The sequence below is a fragment of the Apodemus sylvaticus genome, chromosome 21, assembly GCF_947179515.1.
Source record: "Apodemus sylvaticus chromosome 21, mApoSyl1.1, whole genome shotgun sequence".
Classification (NCBI taxonomy): domain Eukaryota; kingdom Metazoa; phylum Chordata; class Mammalia; order Rodentia; family Muridae; genus Apodemus; species Apodemus sylvaticus.
The window spans coordinates 25,029,429-25,051,131 of record NC_067492.1 but is presented as its reverse complement, the minus strand read 5'-3'; positions in this window follow the sequence as shown (position 1 = coordinate 25,051,131).

Sequence of the window (21,703 nt, the reverse complement as noted above, 5' to 3'; positions counted from 1 at the left end):
TGAGGCTGGGGGATTGATGAGCTCAGGAATTCAAAGATAATCTGTTTGATATGTGGACTCTATCTATCTATCTATCTATCTATCTATCTATCTATCTATCTCTTATCCATCTATCTATCTATCTATCTATCTATCTATCTATCTATCTATCTATCTTATGCATCCATCCATCCATCATCCATCTATCTATCTATCTATCTATCTATCATCTATCTATATAAAGATATAAATATGTTTCTTATGTATGTGTGTATATATCATGAGCTGTGTGGTTTCTAAATCAAAAGTAAGATACCAGCAGATTTGCTGTGTGATTTGGGTTAACTATCTGATTTAAAGATTTCCTTTTTGTCTTTCTGAGTAGAAGAGATAAAGTGCAGTACTCATACCTCAGACCTGACAGGCCTGAATCTTAATATCATCACGGTGAAAAACTTGCAGAACTTAGTATCCAAAGGCCTCCATTTCAGCCAGCAAGGTTGCCAAAAATTGAAAACACCTCCATCAGCTTCTGTAGGTTAAAGGTTACTTATGATGGATATTTTAAAAACAGTTTACCCATTCATCTATCCCTGTTTCAAAACAGTGAGGGCATTTTTAAAAAAAGAGCACCAGTTCACTATTCCTTCTAGCCTAGGACAGTGTGTATTTGGCCAGAAACCATTCTTGTTTCTTTTTTTTTTTTTTTAAAGATTTATTTATTTTTTATTTATATGAGTACACTGCAGCTGTCTTCAGACACACACTCGAAGAGTGCATCAGATCCCATTTCAGATGGTTGTGAGCCACCTTGTGGTTGCTGGGAATTGAACTTAGGACCTCCAGAAGAATAGTCAGTGCTCTTAACTGCTAAGCCATCTCTCCAGCCCCATTCTGGTTTTTTGATGCCCACTGATGTTTGTTCGTATTTTAAAGGTTCTGTAAGACATGGCGAGACTCATACTTGCATGATTATACTACACCATGAATATGTTTAACTGTGCATGTCTGAAAGGAGGATGGGCCAGACATAGCCATTACAAAGGATTACAAAGGATTGCTGTCCCCTGTCTCCCTGAGTACCTATTCCATGTATGGTGGCTCCTTCTGCCTCTTACAGTTCCTGCATACCCCTGGATCCTGTGACACCCCTATTCTCCTTGGTCCTCCATGTCATTAATTTCCATTCTTACCTTATTGTCATCCCTAAAAACAAAACAAAACAAAACAAAACAGAAACCCTTTAAGATGTCTTTATATAAAGGTGACAAATTGTGTTGTCTACATCTCTGTCATCAAGAAGCTAGATTCTTCTTCCTATAGACCTGAAATGATTGTAGCTTTCTTGCCTCTGAGAAACTGCCTTCTGGAGTTTTAGTTTTTTTTCAGGTTCTCCCATTCCTCTCTTTTTTCTTTTTTTCATGGTAATACTTTTATTAATTATCTTATTTATTTACATTTCAAATTTCTCCAAGGACAGCCAATATAGGCTTCTATCTGCAAGCACTTCTTGGCATCAGCAATAGTGTCGGGGTTTGGTGTCTGCAGATGGGATGGATCCCAAGCTGATGCAGTCTCTGGATGGCCTTTCCTTCAGTCTCTGCTCCATTTTTTTCCCCTGCATTTAGACAGATACAATTGTGGGTTAAAATTTTTGAGATGGGTGGGTGGCCCCATCCCTCAACTGGAGCGCCATGTCTATCTGCTGGAGGTGGTCTCTTCAGTTCTATCTCCCCACTATTGGGTATTTTGGCTAATGTCATCCCCATTGGGTCCTGGAAGCCTCACGCATCCCTGGAGTCTGAGACTTCCTAGTGGTTCCCCACCCCACCCCATTTCCCGCCCCACCCCCACCCTGCTGCTACATATTTCTGTTCATTGTCTTGGCCTCTCTGTGCTTCTCTCTCTGTGCTTCTCTCCTCTTTTCCCATACCTGATCCCGCTCCCCACTTTCCCTCACCCTTTGCCCTCTCACCCAGGTCCCTCCATTCTGCTTCCCATGATTGTTTTGTTTCCCCTTCTAAGTGGGATTGAAGCATCCACACTTGGGCCTAGCTTCTTGTTAAGCTTCACACAGTTCTGTGAGTTGTGTCATGCGTATTCCGAGCTTTTGGGTTAATATCCACTTGCCATTGAATACATACTATGTATGTCCTTTTGGGTCTGGGTTGCTTCACTCAGGATATTTTCTAGTTCCATCCATTTGCTTGTAAAACTTGTGAGGTCATCATTTCTAATAGCTGAGTAGTATTCAATTATGTAAATGTACCACATTTTCTGTATCCATTCTTCCATTGAGAGACATCTGGGTTGTTTCCAGCTTCTGGCTATTATAAATAAGGCTTCTTTGACCATAGTGCAGCACACATCCTTGTTATCTATTAGAGAATCTTTTGGGTATATGCCTAGTAAAGGTATAGTTAGGTCTTCAGGTAGGACTACTTCCAATTTTCTGAGGAACCCTTAGATTGATTTCCAAAGTGGTTGTACCAGCTTGCAATCCAACCAGCAAAGCAGGAGTGTTTCTCTTTCTCCACATCCTCTCCAGCATCTGCTGTTGCCAGAGTTTTTTATCTTCGCCATTCTGATTGGTGTAAGGTGGAATCTCAGGATTGTTTTGATTTGCATTTCCCTGATGACTAAGGATGTTGAACATTTCTTTAAATGCTTCTCTGTCGTTCGAGAATTCCTCACTTGAGAATTCTTTGTTTAGCTCTGTACCTCATTTTTAATTGAGTTATTCGGTTTTCTAGAGTGTAACTTCTTTTTTTTTTTTTCTTTCCCGAGACAGAGTTTCTCTGTGTAGCCCTGACAGTCCTGGAACTTATTTTGTAGACCAGGCTGGCCTTGAACTCAGAAATCTGCCTGCCTCTGCCTCCCAAGTGCTGGGATTTAAGGCGTGCACCACTACCACCTGGCCTAGAGTGTAACTTCTTAAACTCTTTGTATATTTTGGATATTTGCCCTCGATTGAATGTAGGATTGGTAAATATCTTTTCTCAATCTGTTAGTTGCCATTTTGTCCTATTGACTGTATCCTTTGTCTTATGAAAGCTTTTACATTTCATGAGGTCCCATTTGTCAATTGTTGATCATAGAGCATAAACCTTTGGTGTTCTGTTCAGGAAAATTTCTCCTGTGCTGATGTGTTCGAGGCTCTTTTACACTTTTTCCATCTATTAGATTCAGCATATTTGGTTTTATGTGGATGTCCTTGATCCACTTGGACTTGAGTTTTGTACAAGGAGATAAAAACATACAAGCAGACATCCAGTCAGACAAGCACCATTTATTGAAAATGCTTTCTTTTTTCCACTATATTGTTTTGGCTTCTTTGTAAAACATCAAGTGACCATAGATGTGTGGGTTTATTTCTGGGTCTTTAATTCTATTCCATTGTTGATTTACCTGCCTGTCACTGTACCAATACCTTGCAGTTTTTTTTTTTTTATCACTATTGCTCTGTAGTACAGCTTGAGGTCAGGGATGGTGATTCCCCTAGAAGTTCTTTTATTGTTGAGAATTGTTTTCACTATCCTGGGTTTTTTGTTACTCCAGATGAAGTTAATAGTAGCTCTTTCTATCCCTGTGAAGAATTGAGTTGGAATTTTGATGGGATATTGCATTGAATCTGTAGATTACTTTTGGAAAGATAGCCATTTTACTATGTTAATCCTACCTATCCATGAACCTGGGAGATCTTTCTATCTTCTGAAGTAGTTTTTGATTTCTTTCTTCAGAGACTTAAGGTTCTTATCATATAGATTTTTCAGTTGTTTGGTTAGAGTTACACCAAGATATTTTATATTATTTGTGACTATTGTGAAGGGTGTTGTTTCCTTAATTTTTTTCCTCAGTCCATTTATCCTTTGTATAGGGGAAGGCTACTGATTTGTTTGAGTTAATTTTATGTCCAGTCACTTTGCTGAAGTTGTTTATAATAAGTAGGAGTTCTCTGGTAGAATTTTTTGGGTTGTTTATGTATACTATCATATCACCCATAAATTGTGATACTTTGATGTCTTAGTCAGGTTTTTTTTTTCTCAGACAGGGTTTCTCTATGTATCCCTAGCTGTCCTGGAACTCACTTTGTAGACCAGGCTGGCCTCAAATTCAGAAATCCACCTGTCTCTGCCTCCCAAGTGCTGGGATTAAAGGCATGCGCCACCACTGCCTGGCTTTAGTCAGGGTTTGTATTCCTGCACAAAACATCATGATCAAGAAGCAAGTTGGAGAAAAGGGTTTATTCAGCTTACTCTTCCACATTTGTTCCACATTGAACATTTGTTCATCACCAATGGAAGTCTGGAGAGGAACTCAAGCAGGTCAGGAAGCAGCAGCTGATGCAGAGGTCATGGAGGGATGCTGCTTACTGGCTTGCTTCCCCTAGCTTGCTCAGCCTGCTCTCTTATAGAACCCAAGACTACCAGCCCAGGGATGGCACTACTCACAATGGACCCTTCTCCATCGATCACTAATTGAGATCTCATGGAGGTATTTCCTCAAGGGAGGCTCCTTTCTCTGTGATAACTCCAGCTATATCAAGTTGACACACAAAACCAGCTAGTACACTTGACTTCTTCCTTCCAATTTGTATCCCTTTGACCTCTTTTTGTTGTCTCTGTAGTACAATTGCTCTAGCTAGAGCTTCGAGCACTATATTAATAAATAGAGAGAGAGTGAACAGCCTTGTCTTCTCCTTGATTTTAGTGGGATTGCTTCAAGTTTCTCTCCATTTAATTTGATGTTGTCTATGTGTTCACTGTATATTGATTTTATTATGTTTAGGTATTTGCCTCGAATTCCTGATCTTTCCAAGACTTTTAACAAGAAAGGTTTTTCATTCACAGCTTGAAGACCAACCATAGGACATCATGAAGCAAGGACTCTTGCATTACTCACCTAAGACACCAGAGGGCAGACAAAGATAAACTTCCACAAGGGCCTAGGCGCTAGCCAGCCTTTAAGCACAGCTGATCACCTGATGCTCCTGCTGGAGCCTGATTGCAAGCTCATTTCAGCAGAAGAACAGGACGCCTCATTAAGAGTGTTCGCAGGCACTTTTTAGATCTCAGTAATTGTCTTATTTTTTTTTTTTTGGTAGATCTTTACTGTCAATAAGTATGTACTCCAATTCACCTGTTTACCTTCATAGCTTAGTAAATCAGAATAAAAATGATGTATGTAACCATGCCTACTTCAAATATAAAAAATATTTGTTATTGTCTGGCTAAAAAATGTTTCTCTGTGCTCATCTTCATTAAGCATTGACCTGATCCCTGTTACCAGGCAGCCAACTAACTACTATCTGGAGCTAAAGTTTAGAAATGGAGTATAGTTCAGAAACACCAGAACTTTGACTCCTCTATCACACAAAAGAATCATACAAGGAAAGGTCTGTCCCTGAGCACAATGCCACTGAGATTCAAATGTCATTGTCCTTTGAATGTGAGTGAACATACCACTCTGTTAGCCACTGGCATGATGGTACCCATCTGAGCGACTTCTGGTTTGGGCTATTTCAAACAAGACTTGGAGCTGGGAGTCTTCGTGCACACCTTTAATCCCAGCACTGAGGAGGCAGAGGCAGGTGGATCTGTGAGTTTGGGTCAGCCTGACCTTCATGGTGAGTTCCCAGGAAGCTATGTTAGAGAGATCCTGGCTCAAGACAAAGCATAAACAAGCAAACACGACCCAAACTGTGATCGCCTTCACTCATTTCTTCAGGCTCATGTCCAGAGACTAGAACTGTTGAGTCATAGGGCACACATGTTCACCGTTCAGAGAAAATGCCAGTTTGGCCTCCCCAAGCACCATGTATCATTTTGGTTCCCCTCTAGCCATTGTGTGGCTAGATCAGTTGCTCCATGTCTTTGCCAATACTTTTGGTTATGGGTCTTAAATCTGATTATATTGAATGGGAGTGTAGTGATATGTCATTTCTGATGCTTCCCTGAGCTGTACACACACACACACACACACACACACACATTCACACAGTCATACACACAACACACATATACACTCTCCCTAACACACACACAAAACACACAACATACTCACACACTTACATACTCACATACACATACATACACACTTCACCAATACTCATACACACACAACATACACACTCACACAATATACTCACACACACATATACCCACATATACATACAGTCTCGAACACACTCACATACATATACTCACACATACATACAGTACACTCATATACACATAGCACACACTCACATATACACAGCACACACATACATTCTCACACACAACACACATTCACATATACACAACATACAACACACACATATATACACTTACACTCCAACAACAAACACTCACACACATATACTCACACACATAACACACATTTCCTCCACTACACATACACACTCGCACACACTCATATACATGTACACATACATACACTCACAATTTCCTTGTATACAGAAAAATACCAGTGGGAATCTCTATTCTGCATTTTCTGTGGTCTTTGCCATCATCAATCAGAGCCTCTGAAGAGCAATGCAGTAAGTTAGGGAGTGCATGGGGACCCTCCTATAGCTGGTGCAGCAGCCCAGGGTTAGGACAATTACCAGGGAGTCCACTTAACTAAAGATGCTGGCTTTGTGACTCTGAGTTTGGAGCCGCTAAGGACCTCTGTACTGGCTGGTTTTGTGTGTCAACTTGACAAAATCTGGAGTTACAGAGAAAGGAGTCTCCCTTGAGGAAATGCCTCCATGAGATCCAGCTGTAATGCCTTTTCTCAATTAGTGATTGATGGGGGAGGGCTCATTGTGAATGGTGCCATCCCAAGGTTGGTAGTAATGGATTCTATAAGAAGGGCATGTAGAGCAAGCCAGGGGAAGCAATCTAGTAAGCAGCACACTCCATGACCTCTGCATCAGCTCCTGCCTCCAACTTCCTGCCCTGTGTGAGCGCCTCTCCTGACTTCCTTTGGTGATGAACAGCAATGTGGAAGCACAACCTGAACAAATCCTTTCCTCCATGTGAGAGGACATGTGAGTATGTAGTGGTAGGCCTTACATTATGTAGTCAAGATCCACTTGTCAGAACTCCATAGAGAAAAACACACAAAAAAATTGGTGGTATGCTGTAGCTTCTTGCTGCTTCTGAGTACACTTTGCTGACGGGCAGAGTGATGTTGGCTGGGACAGACATCTGGGCTGAGGTAAGACATGTGATGAGGCAAGGCCCACGGAGGACACGTGATATTTGGAGGGCCAATAAACAGGACTCAACAGACTGGGAGAGGAGTGTGAGGCTTGGCTGGGCTCGGTTTGCTTACAGAGCTAGCTGTGTAATGCTCAGTGGTCTTGCACTTTCGCTGGTCTTTGCTAGTTGAGAGAGGCACAACCCAGACCTGCTCCTGACACCCTGCTGGTCCAAATCCCTCCTGCCTGGCTGCTCCTGCTAGGTTGTGCCACGTGCTACTATCTTGACACTGCTGAGTTGGACTTCTGATATATCTGTGAAGTGTTTGCAAGTGGATCAAGCTGCTGCTACTGACCTGTGAACTGAACTGTTGATTCCCTGACAATGCAGATGGGATTTGCACCAAAGAGCCATTTCTAAATAGGTCCATGTCCCCCCAAATCCTGTCTTTCCCACTACCTCTAGTGGGTGGTGGGCTAGAAGGGAGGTTAAAGTATTTAAGAACCATCATTAAAAGTAGGCTTTGAAAAAGTTATAGTTTTCAAAGTTAAGCAGATAGTAAATATCTATAAACAAGCAGCATTTGCTTATTAGATAGACTTTAGACAGAAGGTCTTCAAACACTTCAGAGATCCATAGAGTATGGCTTTCAATATGTTTTTTTTTAAACCATTTCCAAACTACTTTATTAATGAGCTGATGTTTCCATTTTCCGCATACTCTTGCAAACTCCTTAGGAACCTTCTGCCTGACAGCTTGAGAAGTTAATGCACTTCAACTTGCTATTCAGCTAGGTGTAAACCTTTACAAGTCACCTGGTAGCCATAGTGATGACTTATATTATATTTCCAATAAACAGAACATGTAAGAGTATTAATAACATTACCTGTTCAATGAGCCTAGGAATCATGTCCCAGTGAACCCCTCCATGCTGCGTTTTCATAATTTTCTTCTACGGAAGAAAAAACGCCCCTACGAACGTCTAGGCTTGGTGTAAGTAACGCCTACAAAGCTAGGTCCAGAGACTCTTATTCACGCTTCTCCTGTGTCTCTAAAATTGTCAGACGATGATGTTGAATGAATCACTTTGTCTGATTTCTCGCTTTTCCTATCATGGAACTATTAGGGGTTGTTATAGATAGGACACTTTCCAAGGGCTGTTCAGCAGATAACAAGTCAGATATACTTTCACTTCTTCTTTTTTTTCATCCCAGAGTGTCCTCTATTGGTCAATGATCTAATATTCCTTTTCATTCCTTGTCAGGCTTGACTTTCTAATGATGCCTTATATTCTGTCAACCTACATTGTATACAATTATTAAAATTGCAGGGAAAGAATGTTCTAGAAACTTGGAAATGAGGACGAGATGAGTCATTACTCTTAGAGATGTTATGCCATTTAATATGCTTTAATAACAAAAGGCTCCCGTGACTGTGAGACGCGTCAGTTCCTGGCAGCACCCCCATACTTCAAAGAAGATGATGGGCATTGAAGAACCTCCATGTAGAGTTTGCTTCAAATGTGGCAAAGCTAGGCACTGGGCAAAAACTGCCCTGTTCTTGCCTGTTGACAGCATGCTGTCCAAGCTAGGGAAGAACAGGACTCTGGGAAGTTAATCGGCTAACTTTACATAGTCAAGGTAGGCCAGTGTTTCAATATTCCTGCTTCACAGATAAGTCTGTCAGATACTCTGGGCCTGTAGACCAAAGAGAGATGGATGCCCCAGTGTTGCAGAGGAACCTTGGGTGATGTCCAGGCAGCCAGTAGTCTTTGTCATTTCTGTAGTTTTGGAAGTGGCTTGCTCTGTACTTCCTGTTAAGGCAAGTAACATTTATCCTTCTCAAGTCTCTGATGAGGTGGAAGACTAGATAGTTATAGTCTCACATTAAGCTTAAGTTGTTTAGGATTTAAATGGTTTAAGGTATTTTTAGATTGGTACGGCAATTTGTAATAGACAGGGATTAGGTACAGAACGTTGAGCTCACCAAGATAAGATATATAGAGAGTACTTTCTCCAAGGTTGCCAAATACAAATGGAGTAGACATTGTAAACGAAATCTTTCCAGAGAGTTCTTATAATTTCTTTATTGTATATAGTTTATTTATGTTAGAAAAAGAGGTTTTATTGGACCAAAGGGGGGAGATGTTGGGATAATCTTTTGTGCACTGTGTAAAGATTACCTTTGTATTATTCAGAGAGCTGAGGACTAGGAGGACTTTGGTATTATTTTTATGAACTGACACCTTTTTCAGTGTTTTGTAAACACCTTCTCCATCATCTTCTGATTGGCTTAAGATAGAGCTGATGACTCATGCATGGCTTTCAAGGCAGCTAGACCAGACCAACTCTATAATTCCCCGAAGTTGTAGAACTGAGGATCACCAGCGCAGGCCTGACATCACCCACAATGGGCTGGGCTCCCCCCTGTGGGACCATGAAAGGCTGTCTGCGGTCTGGTTGATCCAGGCTTACTCTGGAGACCCAGTAGAATATTCTACAAGGGACGGAACCAGTGAGCTGTGCTCCCAGATACACAGGCTCATACTCGTGACTCCTCAGCTCCGTAATCCTGTGGCCATGGGTCACGTGGGGCCATTCTAGCAAGGCCCACCTGTGTACCTGTAGAGGAAGCCTGGCTGGGAAGAGTCTTGGTCCATTCCGGCTGCTGGAGATGCTGAGGCCTATTTCACTACTCCTACACGGCGGGTTTTGATAAGAGACAGCTCATAGTTTCAAAGCTTTATTATAGAAACGTGGGAAGAGAAAAGAGATAGAGAAGTAAAGAGAGAAAGGAGAGACAGAGAGATGAGAATTGGCCATGACCACATGGAAAGGGGGGAGAAAAATGGGGAGGGGGAGCAGGAAGACAAGAATGTAAGGACAAGAGAGCTAGGAGAGGCCTTGCAGCCCCCTTTATAGTGTGGGCTGGGTTACCACTTTGTCTTCTGGACAAAGACCTCTTCCCCACTAGCTGGGCAGCCTTCCCTCAGCAGATACACGAGTGCCAGCAGATACACGGGTGCCCGCTGTCTCTGCATGGGTACACACGGCCCCACCACAGCCCCTCTTGTTTTTCCCTACACTCTCCCATCCAATTACTAATTTTTTTTTTTTTTACTAATTTTTAAAAATGCCCTAAAGCTAGGTTTTAGAAAGGAAATTTCTTCAATTGAGATTCCCGTCTTTCAGATGTTTATAGCGTGTCAATTTGAAAAAAAAAAAACTAGGCAGAATGCTCAGGATATTTTATTTTATTATTAACATATTTGCTTAGTTGGAGTCAAGCTGTTGCTATGTAGCTCAGGCTGTCTTGCAACTAGATTCTGCTGTTTCTCGACCTTATGCAGAGTGCTGGATTACAGACATGTGCCACCACACAGCTTATACACACCCTCTTAAGTCATCACAGGCACTATGTGTAAGCAGCACCTAACACTAGGGTTAGGTGGATGAGCCAGGCTTGGGAGAGATAAAGGAGATCCCAGAGCCTGGGAAACAGCATGCAAGGGTCACAGGGTAAGGTAAAGTAAGGGTGGATTAGATTGGCAGTCCTGGTGGGAGGTCAGCAAATCTCGCACTGAACACCTGGAGTGATAGACCTCAGGGAAATATCAAGGTGGGGTGCTTAGGGTTAGAGAACCTGTGGATTCTCATTTCAGCAGTGGGATATGAGTCTAGGAACTGTGTGCCTTAGGGCCAGGAAGCTTGTTCAATGTCCTCCAGGAGGGCATAACGTTGTTTCTATAGCTAAGGAGGTGACACTCAGACCACTATGATGCTATGATCAGTTTCATTATTGAGGGTCAGTAGCAGTTACAGTCACAGGTTCAGCCACCACCCAACACAGAGGAGGGAAATGTCATATCTGTCCTGTTTTGAACTTTGTGCCCAGAACCTTTGACATGCAGGTCCAGCTCATGAAAGCCCCTCCCCTGAGCAGGCTCCTGAGTGACAACTCTCTTCAGTCATCGCTGACCCTCCGTGTGTCACAGAGGCCACTCCACGGGGTTGGTGTGGACACTGTCATCTGTCATATCTACTAGGTTACTCTTCTACTGCCCCTTGCCACCAGCCTTTTCAGCCTCTGACTCTCTGACCTCAGTGCCCATCTTCCCCACATGCGGGGTTAGCGTGCACACAGAGGAGGAGAAGCAGGATCCCAAAGGCCACAGCATTCAGGAAACTGTTCAAGCGGCATTATTACCTCCTGAATCTGTGTTACAATGGCTGCACCATTTCCCAACAGGAAGATCTGGTAGGCCTTGCCTGTGAGAGGTGTAGGTAGGTCACTTGGTGGAGCAGGGCAGAAACACAGCACTAGCTAGCTAAAGAGAGCCAGCAGTTAGCAGGTGGAGAAAGCCTTATCAGCTGAGTTTGTTCACTCTGTGGTCTCCTGGGAAGGCACAGCATGGCCTCTGAAGCCACTGTAGATACCAGCAACCCTTACCCACAATATGGAGTTTATAATCCTCATATTCACAGGCAAATGTTGATTTTGTGTTAGAGAGCTTTGAGCAGAGAGCTGTAAGGACAGATTCTGGTTTCTTTAAGTTGTGTGTTTTGAGCCCACAGATGGAGAAGGGGCAGGCATCTGACTTCTTAGTTTAAGCCTTAGAGTTTGATATGCTCTGAGTGTATTCTACAGGGCTTGGTTTGTTGTCTTTCCTTTTCAATTGACTCTACACATTTCTAAAATTCCTTCTTGATTTCCTCAATGATGCATGCATGATGTCCAAACCCCACAAGATTGCATGTGTTCTATAGTTTCTCTTACTATGGAATAAAAGTTTTAATTCTATTGTGATCAAATAGATATAATTACCTCAATTTTCCAGCATTCCTTAAAACTTGTTTTCAGCTGGGCGGTGGTGGTGCATGCCTGTAATCTCAGCACTCTGGGAGGCAGAGGCAGGCGGATTTCTGAGTTCGAGGCCAGCCTGGTCTACAGAGTGAGTTCCAGGACAGCCAGGGCTATACAGAGAAACCCTGTCTCGGAAAAAAAAAAATCCAAAAATTCAAAAAAGGCCCCCCAAAACCCAAAAAACCAAAAAAACTTGTTTTCAGTACTAACACAATCTTACAGAAAATTTTCACAGACTTCTAAGAAGAATGTGTATTTTGTAGCATTTAAATGGAATGGTCTGCAAGTGTCTGTCAACTCTGCTAGATCTATGATATCTTTTAATTTGGAAAATTGCATGTTTTTGTGTGACACTTCTTTTTTGTTAAGATTTTATTTATTTTATGTATATGAGTACACTGTAGCTGTCTTCAAAACCAGAAGAAGGCATCAGATCTCATTACAGATGGTTGTGAGCCACCATGTGGTTGCTGGGAATTGAACTCAGGACCTTTGGAAGAGTAGTCAATGCTCTTAACCATTGAGCCATCTCTTTAGCCCTGTGTGACACTTTTTTTTTTAAATTTTTTTATTCGATATAATTTATTTACATTTCAAATGGTTTCCCTTTTCTAGCCCCCCCCCCCCCACTCCCTGAAAGTCCCGTAAGCCCCCTTCTCTTCCCCTGTCCTCCCACCCACCCCTTCCCACTTCCCCGTTCTGGTTTTGCCGAATACTGTTTCACTGAGTCTTTCCAGGACCAGGGGCCACTCCTCCTTTCTTCTTGTACCTCATTTGATGTGTGGATTATGTTTTGGGTATTCCAGTTTTCTAGGTTAATATCCACTTATTAGTGAGTGCATACCATGATTCACCTTTTGAGTCTGGGTTACCTCACTTAGTATGATATTCTCTAGCTCCATCCATTTGCCTAAGAATTTCATGAATTCATTGTTTCTAATGGCTGAATAGTACTCCATTGTGTAGATATACCACATTTTTTGCATCCACTCTTCTGTTGAGGGATACCTGGGTTCTTTCCAGCATCTGGCAATTATAAATAGGGCTGCTATGAACATAGTAGAGCATGTATCCTTATTACATGGTGGGGAGTCTTCTGGGTATATGCCCAGGAGTGGTATAGCAGGATCTTCTGGAAGTGAGGTGCCCAGCTTTCGGAGGAACCGCCAGACTGCTTTCCAGAGTGGTTGTACCAATTTGCAACCCCACCAGCAGTGGAGGAGTGTTCCTCTTTCTCCACACCCTCTCCAACACCTGCTGTCTCCTGAATTTTTAATCTTAGCCATTCTGACTGGTGTAAGATGAAATCTTAAGGTTGTTTTGATTTGCATTTCCCTAATGACTAATGAAGTTGAGCATTTTTTAAGATGCTTCTCTGCCATCCGAAGTTCTTCAGGTGAGAATTCTTTGTTTAACTCTGTACCCCATTTTTTAATAGGGTTGTTCAGTTTTCTGGAGTCTAACTTCTTGAGTTCTTTATATATATTGGATATTAGCCCTCTATCTGATGTAGGATTGGTGAAGATCTTTTCCCAATTTGTTGGTTGCCGATTTGTCCTCTTGATGGTGTCCTTTGCCTTACAGAAACTTTGTAATTTTATGAGGTCCCATTTGTCAATTCTTGCTCTTAGAGCATATGCTATTGGTGTTCTGTTCAGAAACTTTCTCCCTGTACCGATGTCCTCAAGGGTCTTCCCCAGTTTCTTTTCTATTAGCTTCAGAGTGTCTGGCTTTATGTGGAGGTCCTTGATCCATTTGGATTTGAGCTTAGTACAAGGAGACAAGGATGGATCAATTCACATTCTTCTGCATGCTGACCTCCAGTTGAACCAGCACCATTTGTTGAAAAGGCTATCTTTTTTCCATTGGATGTTTTCAGCCTCTTTGTCAAGGATCAAGTGGCCATAGGTGTGTGGGTTCATTTCTGGATCTTCAATCCTGTTCCATTGATCCTCCTGCCTGTGTGTGACACTTCTTAAGTACCCTTTCCATCTTCATTTATCCTCTATGCTGTGACTAGCATGGTGGCAAACTCTTACTCAGAACAAGTTAAGAGCCATTTATCCACCTGACAAACATTTTTCCATGTTTCTAGCACAAGGATTCATTGAACACTCAGAAGCTATGGTAAAGCTGGACTACCTGGCTGTGAACAGGAGTGTCACAATCACAGAAAACCCATCAGGATTCACTAAGGAGTACAGGGGTTCATGGAGGAAACTATGGATATCTACTTCAGAAAGCCACGAGAAGCAGTCTCCTCTCCAGCCCTCAGTAATCTAGAGTACCCACAGCCTGGCACAGCACGACGTCCTTCATGGTGCTTTTCCCTCACCTGGACAGAGAGATGTAATGGGAGAAGCCAGGTGGTTTCTATGAGAAGGTCACAGTAAGACATCACAGGAGAGATGGGAAAATGCAGGAGGTCTGAGTGTGAACTGCATCCTCAAGACACCTGTGCGCTGAAGACTCAGTTTACTGAGCCTGATTCCAGGGTCCCTGGGCCCTATAATCATCTTAGGATCTGCATGGACCCTCTACCCATTAGGTCATATTTGTTTCAATAAAACACACTGACATTCTGATGCTTTTAGAGTTCACAGTCACTGTTCGCTCCACCGTTTGGATGTGTCTCCTCCTGCCAAGATCAGCTCCACAGTCACACATCCGATTAACAAATAATTGTGTTTTCCTTTATTTTTCTCATTGACATGTGCATGTGTGGATGCTCCCAGGCCATCTATGGATCATATATATCGGTGAAAGGAGAGTTTGTGTTAAGTCCTTCCACCGCGTCAATCTCAAGGCAGAACTCAAGTCACCATAATTTAAGGAACATTCTCTCACCACACCCTGATCAATCTCATTCTTATCCATATGACAGTATTTAATGAGGCCTTAATAGCCCCATCACTGGGCCAATCTACAATAAAGCTGATCTACAAATCTAAAAATAGAAGTTTCAGAATTGCAAAGAACCCTGACAGGATATAGCAATGAATGAAGGATCAGGAACCCATACCCAGTCCAGCCTGACTCCATGGAGGAAGTATTGTGGCCATCAGTGTCAGACAGCCTTTAGTACCACTGCAAATAGATCTTGCCTCCTATTTATAATTGCTATTATAATTATCCAAATAAAACTCCAGAACCTACAGTATGGCACTACAGAACTTCTTCCTTGTGTCTCTCTGGCTGCTTCCCTGGCATAACCCAGCATGTTTTTTCCTGGTTTCTCTTGTCAACAGGGGCTCCTTTGATTGAATTTCACCCCTCCAATGGACTCTTGCCCTATTTGTAGTCCAAGCCTTTCTTGGTAGCTGTTCTCTCTACACCAAGTTCTCTGACCAAAGAATTGCTAGACACGAGAGCTGGGAAGTTCCCAGATTCTCCAATCTGGGGATGAAGTAACCAGATCCCAGTGGGTGCTGGGCATGCCTGAGCTTCTTCATCCCAGACACTTCTGTACTTAGCTGGAAAAATCCCCATGTGCTCTGCTACTCCCCTCACCATCACACAGAGGCCCCGTGTTGATGACGGCCATGACCACAGTGAAAATGTAAATGAAAAAGACACCCAGGTTCTGTTCTGTGGAAGGAGGGAGAGAGTAGGGAGAGCCTGAGAGACCAAATGTCAGAGAGACAGACAGATAGAGAGAGACAGAGACAGAGAGGGACAGGAGAGAGAGTGAGAGAGAGAGAGAGAGAGAGAGAGAGAGAGAGAGAGGAAGGTAGAGGTTCAGCTCCATGAGAATACATTTAATGACATACTGCTATATGCCTGTTCAGTATAACCAGATTTAAGACCCATAGGGCCAAGTGTTGGCAAAGACATGGAGCTCCTGGCACTAGATGTAGCTAGTTCACATCTTTAGTTCAAGGAATTGAAGACACCAATCAGAAACTCATCAATCATACAGAGACACCAATCATACAAAGTTCATAAGAGCTCAATTAAAAGCAGTCCAAAGCAGATTGTCTAGATGTGCATCAGCTGGGGAGTAGCTAAAATGTGTTGTGTGCATGTGTGGAATGATACTGTTAACAAATGACATACTTGCTTCTCAAGGAGCTTTTATTTAGTAACAGGACCAGTCACAAAGAATTCCTTTACCATGATAAGACAGATGGGGCTCTGAGGTTTTCAGATTATATGCAGTTTTCAAACTCTAGCATCTGAAAGTGGTTGCTCTGGAACAGATGGAGCAGTGACTGACATAGAGAACAGTAGTGAATGAAGTAGTCTCATAGTTAAATGTAGGTAGTGGTTGGATATTTCATATTTTTATACAAAATTTACCCATCTATGCTGGTAAGTGAGCAAATTTGGTTACGTAGAAATCATTAGGCAACATAGTTTTTTAAATATAATACAGATACAAAAATTCTTAAGGCCATTTGGTGAAGGGTCTGTGTGTCAGCAGAAATGGGGACCTCACAAATGCATGTGTCCAGCAGGAGCTCAATACTACATTGAGGCCCCAGTACAAGTATCAGCATTAACTCTCTTGCACTCAAAGGAAGAGCTCTTCTCTGAACCAAGGCTAAAGAATAGTTCCATCTCTCCCTGGTATTTGGAAAGTGCAACATAAGAATCATCCCATCCATAAGATATGCTATAAATTTAGTGTCTCCCCTCACACTCTCTTGCTTCCAGGCCCTGTCTAGGCAGATGTTTTATCTCTTCCTAGCTCTCTCCCTGCAATAGCTGGCCATGGAGCTGAAACTTTCCCTCCCCCAGCTTTTCCAAGCTCAACGACATAGACGTAGCTTCTTTATGTGATCTGGACAGCCTGGTGTGTCCTGTTAATCTTAGGCTGCTGTGTAACATGACTTGGGGGAAGGTTCCAAGTACTCTGTCACCCATTGCACCATCATTCAAAGGCCCTTCACTGAGGATGGTGGAGATCTTAGTAAACATGTAGGATGGAAAAGACTCAAATTCTGTGTGTATCACGGAGTGGGTGAATCTGAAATCTTTCATTTGCAAGCAAGAAGGGAGAGAGAGACTAAAGACTATAGAATCATCTTCATGGAAATGCCACTAATACAGGAGCACAGAATCAGTGTTGGCAAAGACGTGGAGCCACTGGTGTGCTCACACATGATGACTGGAGGAGTTGCCCAGTGGTGTAGTCACTTTGAAAGGTGGATTGACATTTTCTTCAAAAGTTAAACACATACTTGTGCTGGGACTCAACAAATCTATTATTATTGATGTTGCCTACTTGAATCATCAAGTGTCTGTTCATACCTTTTCCTTTCTTCCCTTTTGCCTCTATCACATCTGTTATTAGATCAACTCAAGTCTTCACTCTACAATGCGGATATTAAGAGTAGCGTCCAGAGTCTTGTGCACCTAGACACAGCTATGAGAGGTGAGTTGCACACACATGGTCCCCTGATCTCCATTGTCTGTCTCTGGTCTTGCTCTGCCATCTAGAGGAGACCTTAGGGACCCCAAGAGTGTCTTGTTCCTTCTGGAGGCCTGTGAGACCCCAAGAACAGCCAGCTTAGAATCCTGCCCCACCAATCCTTCACATTCTGGTTCTCTTGGGGCAAATCAACTGAGCTGAGTTTGCTCACAGGTGGTCATCTGACCTCTATTGTCTGGTACTGGGTTTGACATTCTATTCTGAGGAGACTTAGGGGCCGCCAAGAGTTTCCTGCTTCCCAATGAAAGTGTGTGAGGACCCTGTAGAGAGCCATATTGGGGTGACATGCCACCTGGCAGGAATTTGACATTGACCAAGGTGAAGTTCCTCTCCAGCCTTTGAGTGAGAATTCCTGTGCTAGCCACTAGCCCTCCACCTAGGGTGGAGCACTCAGACAAAGGCGAAGGCCATTGTTCTCCAAGGACCTGCAGGTTCCTGAGAGGCACTAGCCACCTCACACTAGCCACCTGCAGAGCAAGCGAACCACTTCTGCGAGAGTCTCCAGACTTTGGGGGGAAGGGTTCCCCCCTATACATATTTGGAGACCCCCATTAAACTTTGAGCCTTGATCAGGAAATTTGTCTTGGCTTCATATTTCTCTCACCACTCTGTTCTATCCCCAGCTTTCCTTCCAGGTAACCTGGTTAACCATTCGATGTAACTTCGGGCAGTTACAGGGCCCTATGAACAGCTAGCTTGACACTGCTCCACCAATTTCTTGCCAGTCAGTGCACTTGAGGGACACTTTGCAGAGTTGGGCCTCCTGGCCTCCACTGCCTGGTTAATTCCACCCCACCCCCATATACATATACTTATTAATTAAGGGTCAAGACAGAATTTAGAAAAAATTACAGACTTTTTTGTATAATTGAATGAAAATAAATATACAATATATCCAAACCTAAGGGATATATTGAAGGCAAATTCAAAGTCCTAGGGACCCACATAAAAATTTTGAAAGATTTTACACTAGTAACTTAGCAGCATACCTGGAAAGCTCTAGAACAAAAAGATGGAATTACATTCAAAACAAGTAGATAGCAGACGTAATCAAATCCAGGGATAACATAAATAATACAGAAACAAACAAAAAATACCAACAATTTAATAAAACAAAGAGATGGTTATTTAAAAAATAATCAGTAATTTCTACAAACCCTTATCAAAAAAAATTAAAAGGTGAAGAGAGAAGATTCAAATTAACAGAACTAGAAATGAAAAAAAAAGGGACATAACAGCAGACCCTGAGTAATTCCAGAGAATCATAAGAATGTACTTTAAAAACCTGTACTTCTCCAATTTTGAAAGCTAAAAGAAAAAGATAATTTTCCCAGGACCACTTACCAAAGTTAAATAAGATAAGCAATTCAAACAGATCTATAACCCCTAGTGAAATAGAAGTGGGCTCATTAAAACACTCCCAACCAAAAGAAGCACAAGGTCAAATATTTTTAGTGGATAATTCTATAAGAATTTCAAATAAGAGCTAGTGCCACTAATCCTCAAAGTATTCCACAAAATAGAAACAGAAGGAACCTTGTCCAATTCATTTTATGAAATGATAGTTACTCTGATACCCAAACCATAACTTCCCTCATGAACATAGTTACGAAAATAACCAAATACTTGCAATCTGAATCCAAGAACACATCAAAAGATCATCCTCCATGATCAAGTAGATTCTATCCATGAGATGCAGGGATAGCTCAACACAGATAAATTGGTAACAGTAATGTATCAAACAAACAAACTGAAAAAAAAAACCCACATGGTCATCTCTTTAGATGCAGAAAAGATCTTTGGTATAGCCCAATATGTGTACATGATAAAATTTCTGAAGAGATGACAGATGCACCTCAATGTAATAAAGGCCGTTTAGAGCAAGCCCATAGGCAACACAAAATTAAATGGAGAGAAACTGAAAACAATTGCACCAAAATTAGGGACAAGACAAATTTGTCCACTCTTTTCATGCCTATTCATTACAGCACTTGAATTCTAAGCTAGAGCATTAAGACAACTGAAAGATATCAAGGGGATACAGATTGGAAAGGAAGAAGACAAAGCACCTGTATTTTCAGATGACATGAGAGTAGGCATAAGTGACCTGAAAAACTCCACCAGAAAATGTCTAGAGTTGGCAAACACTTTCAGCAAAGTAGCTAGATACAAAATTAGTTCACAAAATCAGCCACCCTCCTGTATACAAAGACAAGTGACTGATAAATCAAGGAAATATCTTTCACAATAGCTGGAAATACTATACAATATCCGAGGTAACTCAAGATAAAAACTTCAAGTCTCTGAAGAAAGAATTTGAAGAACATATTTAGAAGATGCAAAAGTCTCCCATGCTCATGGGAATTGCTATGATCAACATAGCAAAAAATCCTATGAAAAGAAATCTATTGATTCAATGCACTACCCACAAGAATTCCAGTGCAATTCTTCTCAGAACTAGAAAGGACAATTTCCACCTTCATATGGAATCACACACACACACACACACACACACACACACCAAATTAGATAAAGCAACCTGGAATAATAAAAGAACTCCTTGAAGTATTAGCATTCCAGATTTCAAGTTGTACTACAAAACTATCAATAATGATGATGATAACAATAATTTACAATGACAGCATACTATTGGCACCCAAAACAGACATGTTGACCAATGGAATTCAATTGGAATCCCAGACATAAGTCCACACAGCTATGGAGACATGTTTTTTGATGAAAAGGACAAAAGTACACACTTGGAAAAAAGACATCTTCAACAAATAGAGCTGGTCAAGTTGATGGCTGTTTGTAGACATTTCCAATTCAATCCATATTTATCACCCTGCACAAAAATCAACTCCAAGTGGATCAAAGCCATCATCATCATTATCATTATCATCATGATCATGATCATCATCAACAACAACAACAAAACAGATACACTGAATCTGATAGAAAACAAAGTGGGGAATAGCCTTGAACTAATTGGCAAAGGAAAGGAGCTTTTGAACAGAACTCCATTAGCACAGGCACTAAGATCAACAATTAATAAGTGAAACCTCATGAAACTGAGAAACTGTACATGGCAGAGGACACTGTTATTCAGACAGACAACCAACAGAATGGGATAAAATGTTTACCAATTACACGTCTGGCAGACAGTATCCAAAATACATAAAGAGCTCAAGAAACAAGATATCAAAGAAGCAAATAACCCAATTAAAAATGGGATACAGATCTTAATAGAGAATTCACAATAGAGGAAATTCAAATGACTGAGAAACACTTAAGCAATCTTCAACATCCTTAGCTATCAGGGAAATGCAAATCAGAAGTACTTTGAGATTTCACCTTACACCTGTGGCAATGGCTAAGATTAACAAAACAAGTGACAGCTCATGTTTGTGAAGATGTGGAGTAAGAGGTGCACTCCTCCATTGCTGGTGGGAGTGAAACCCTGTACAGGCCTTATTAAATCAGTGTGGTGGTTCCTAGGGAAGATGGGAATCTATCTACACCAAATTCCAGGGCATATACGCAAAGATGATTCATTCTGCCAGAGACACTCACTCAACCATATTTATTGCTGCTCTATCCATAATAGCATGAAATTGGAATCAACCCAGATGCCCTTCAATAGATGAATGGATAAAGAAAACTGGTACATTTGCACAATGGAGCATTACATAGCTGTTAAAAAATATGAAATCCTGAAAATTTCAGGCAACCAGATGGAACTAGAATAAATCATCCTGGGTAAAGTATCCAACCCAGATCCAGAAATCAAGTATTGTATGTGTTTGCTTATATGTAGAAATTAGCTGTATGGTCAATGATAAGTAAACCATGATCCATAGAGTCACAGAGGGTAGGAATAGAGCAAAAGACTAGAGGGAACAGAGTGATCTCGTTAGGAAAGGGCAATGTAATAGATAATTGTGGATGGAAGCAGAGAAAGAATTGGAGGTTAAAGCGATGAAGGTAAGCAGGGGTGTTGAAGGAGGGAATACAGGGAGAGACAGACAAAACTAAAGGGTATTTTAAGGGTACTATGGAAACCTAATACAGTAAATACTTTCTAAAATATGTATGTATATGATGGTGACTAATGAAATTGTCAAATAATGGGGGAGGCAGAGTGTCAACTGGCCATCTTTTGTCAGCAAATGAAGCTTCAATATCAAGATTAAGTTACATCTAATTCAGTTGTAATTGGGTTGTTAGCCTAAAATATCCC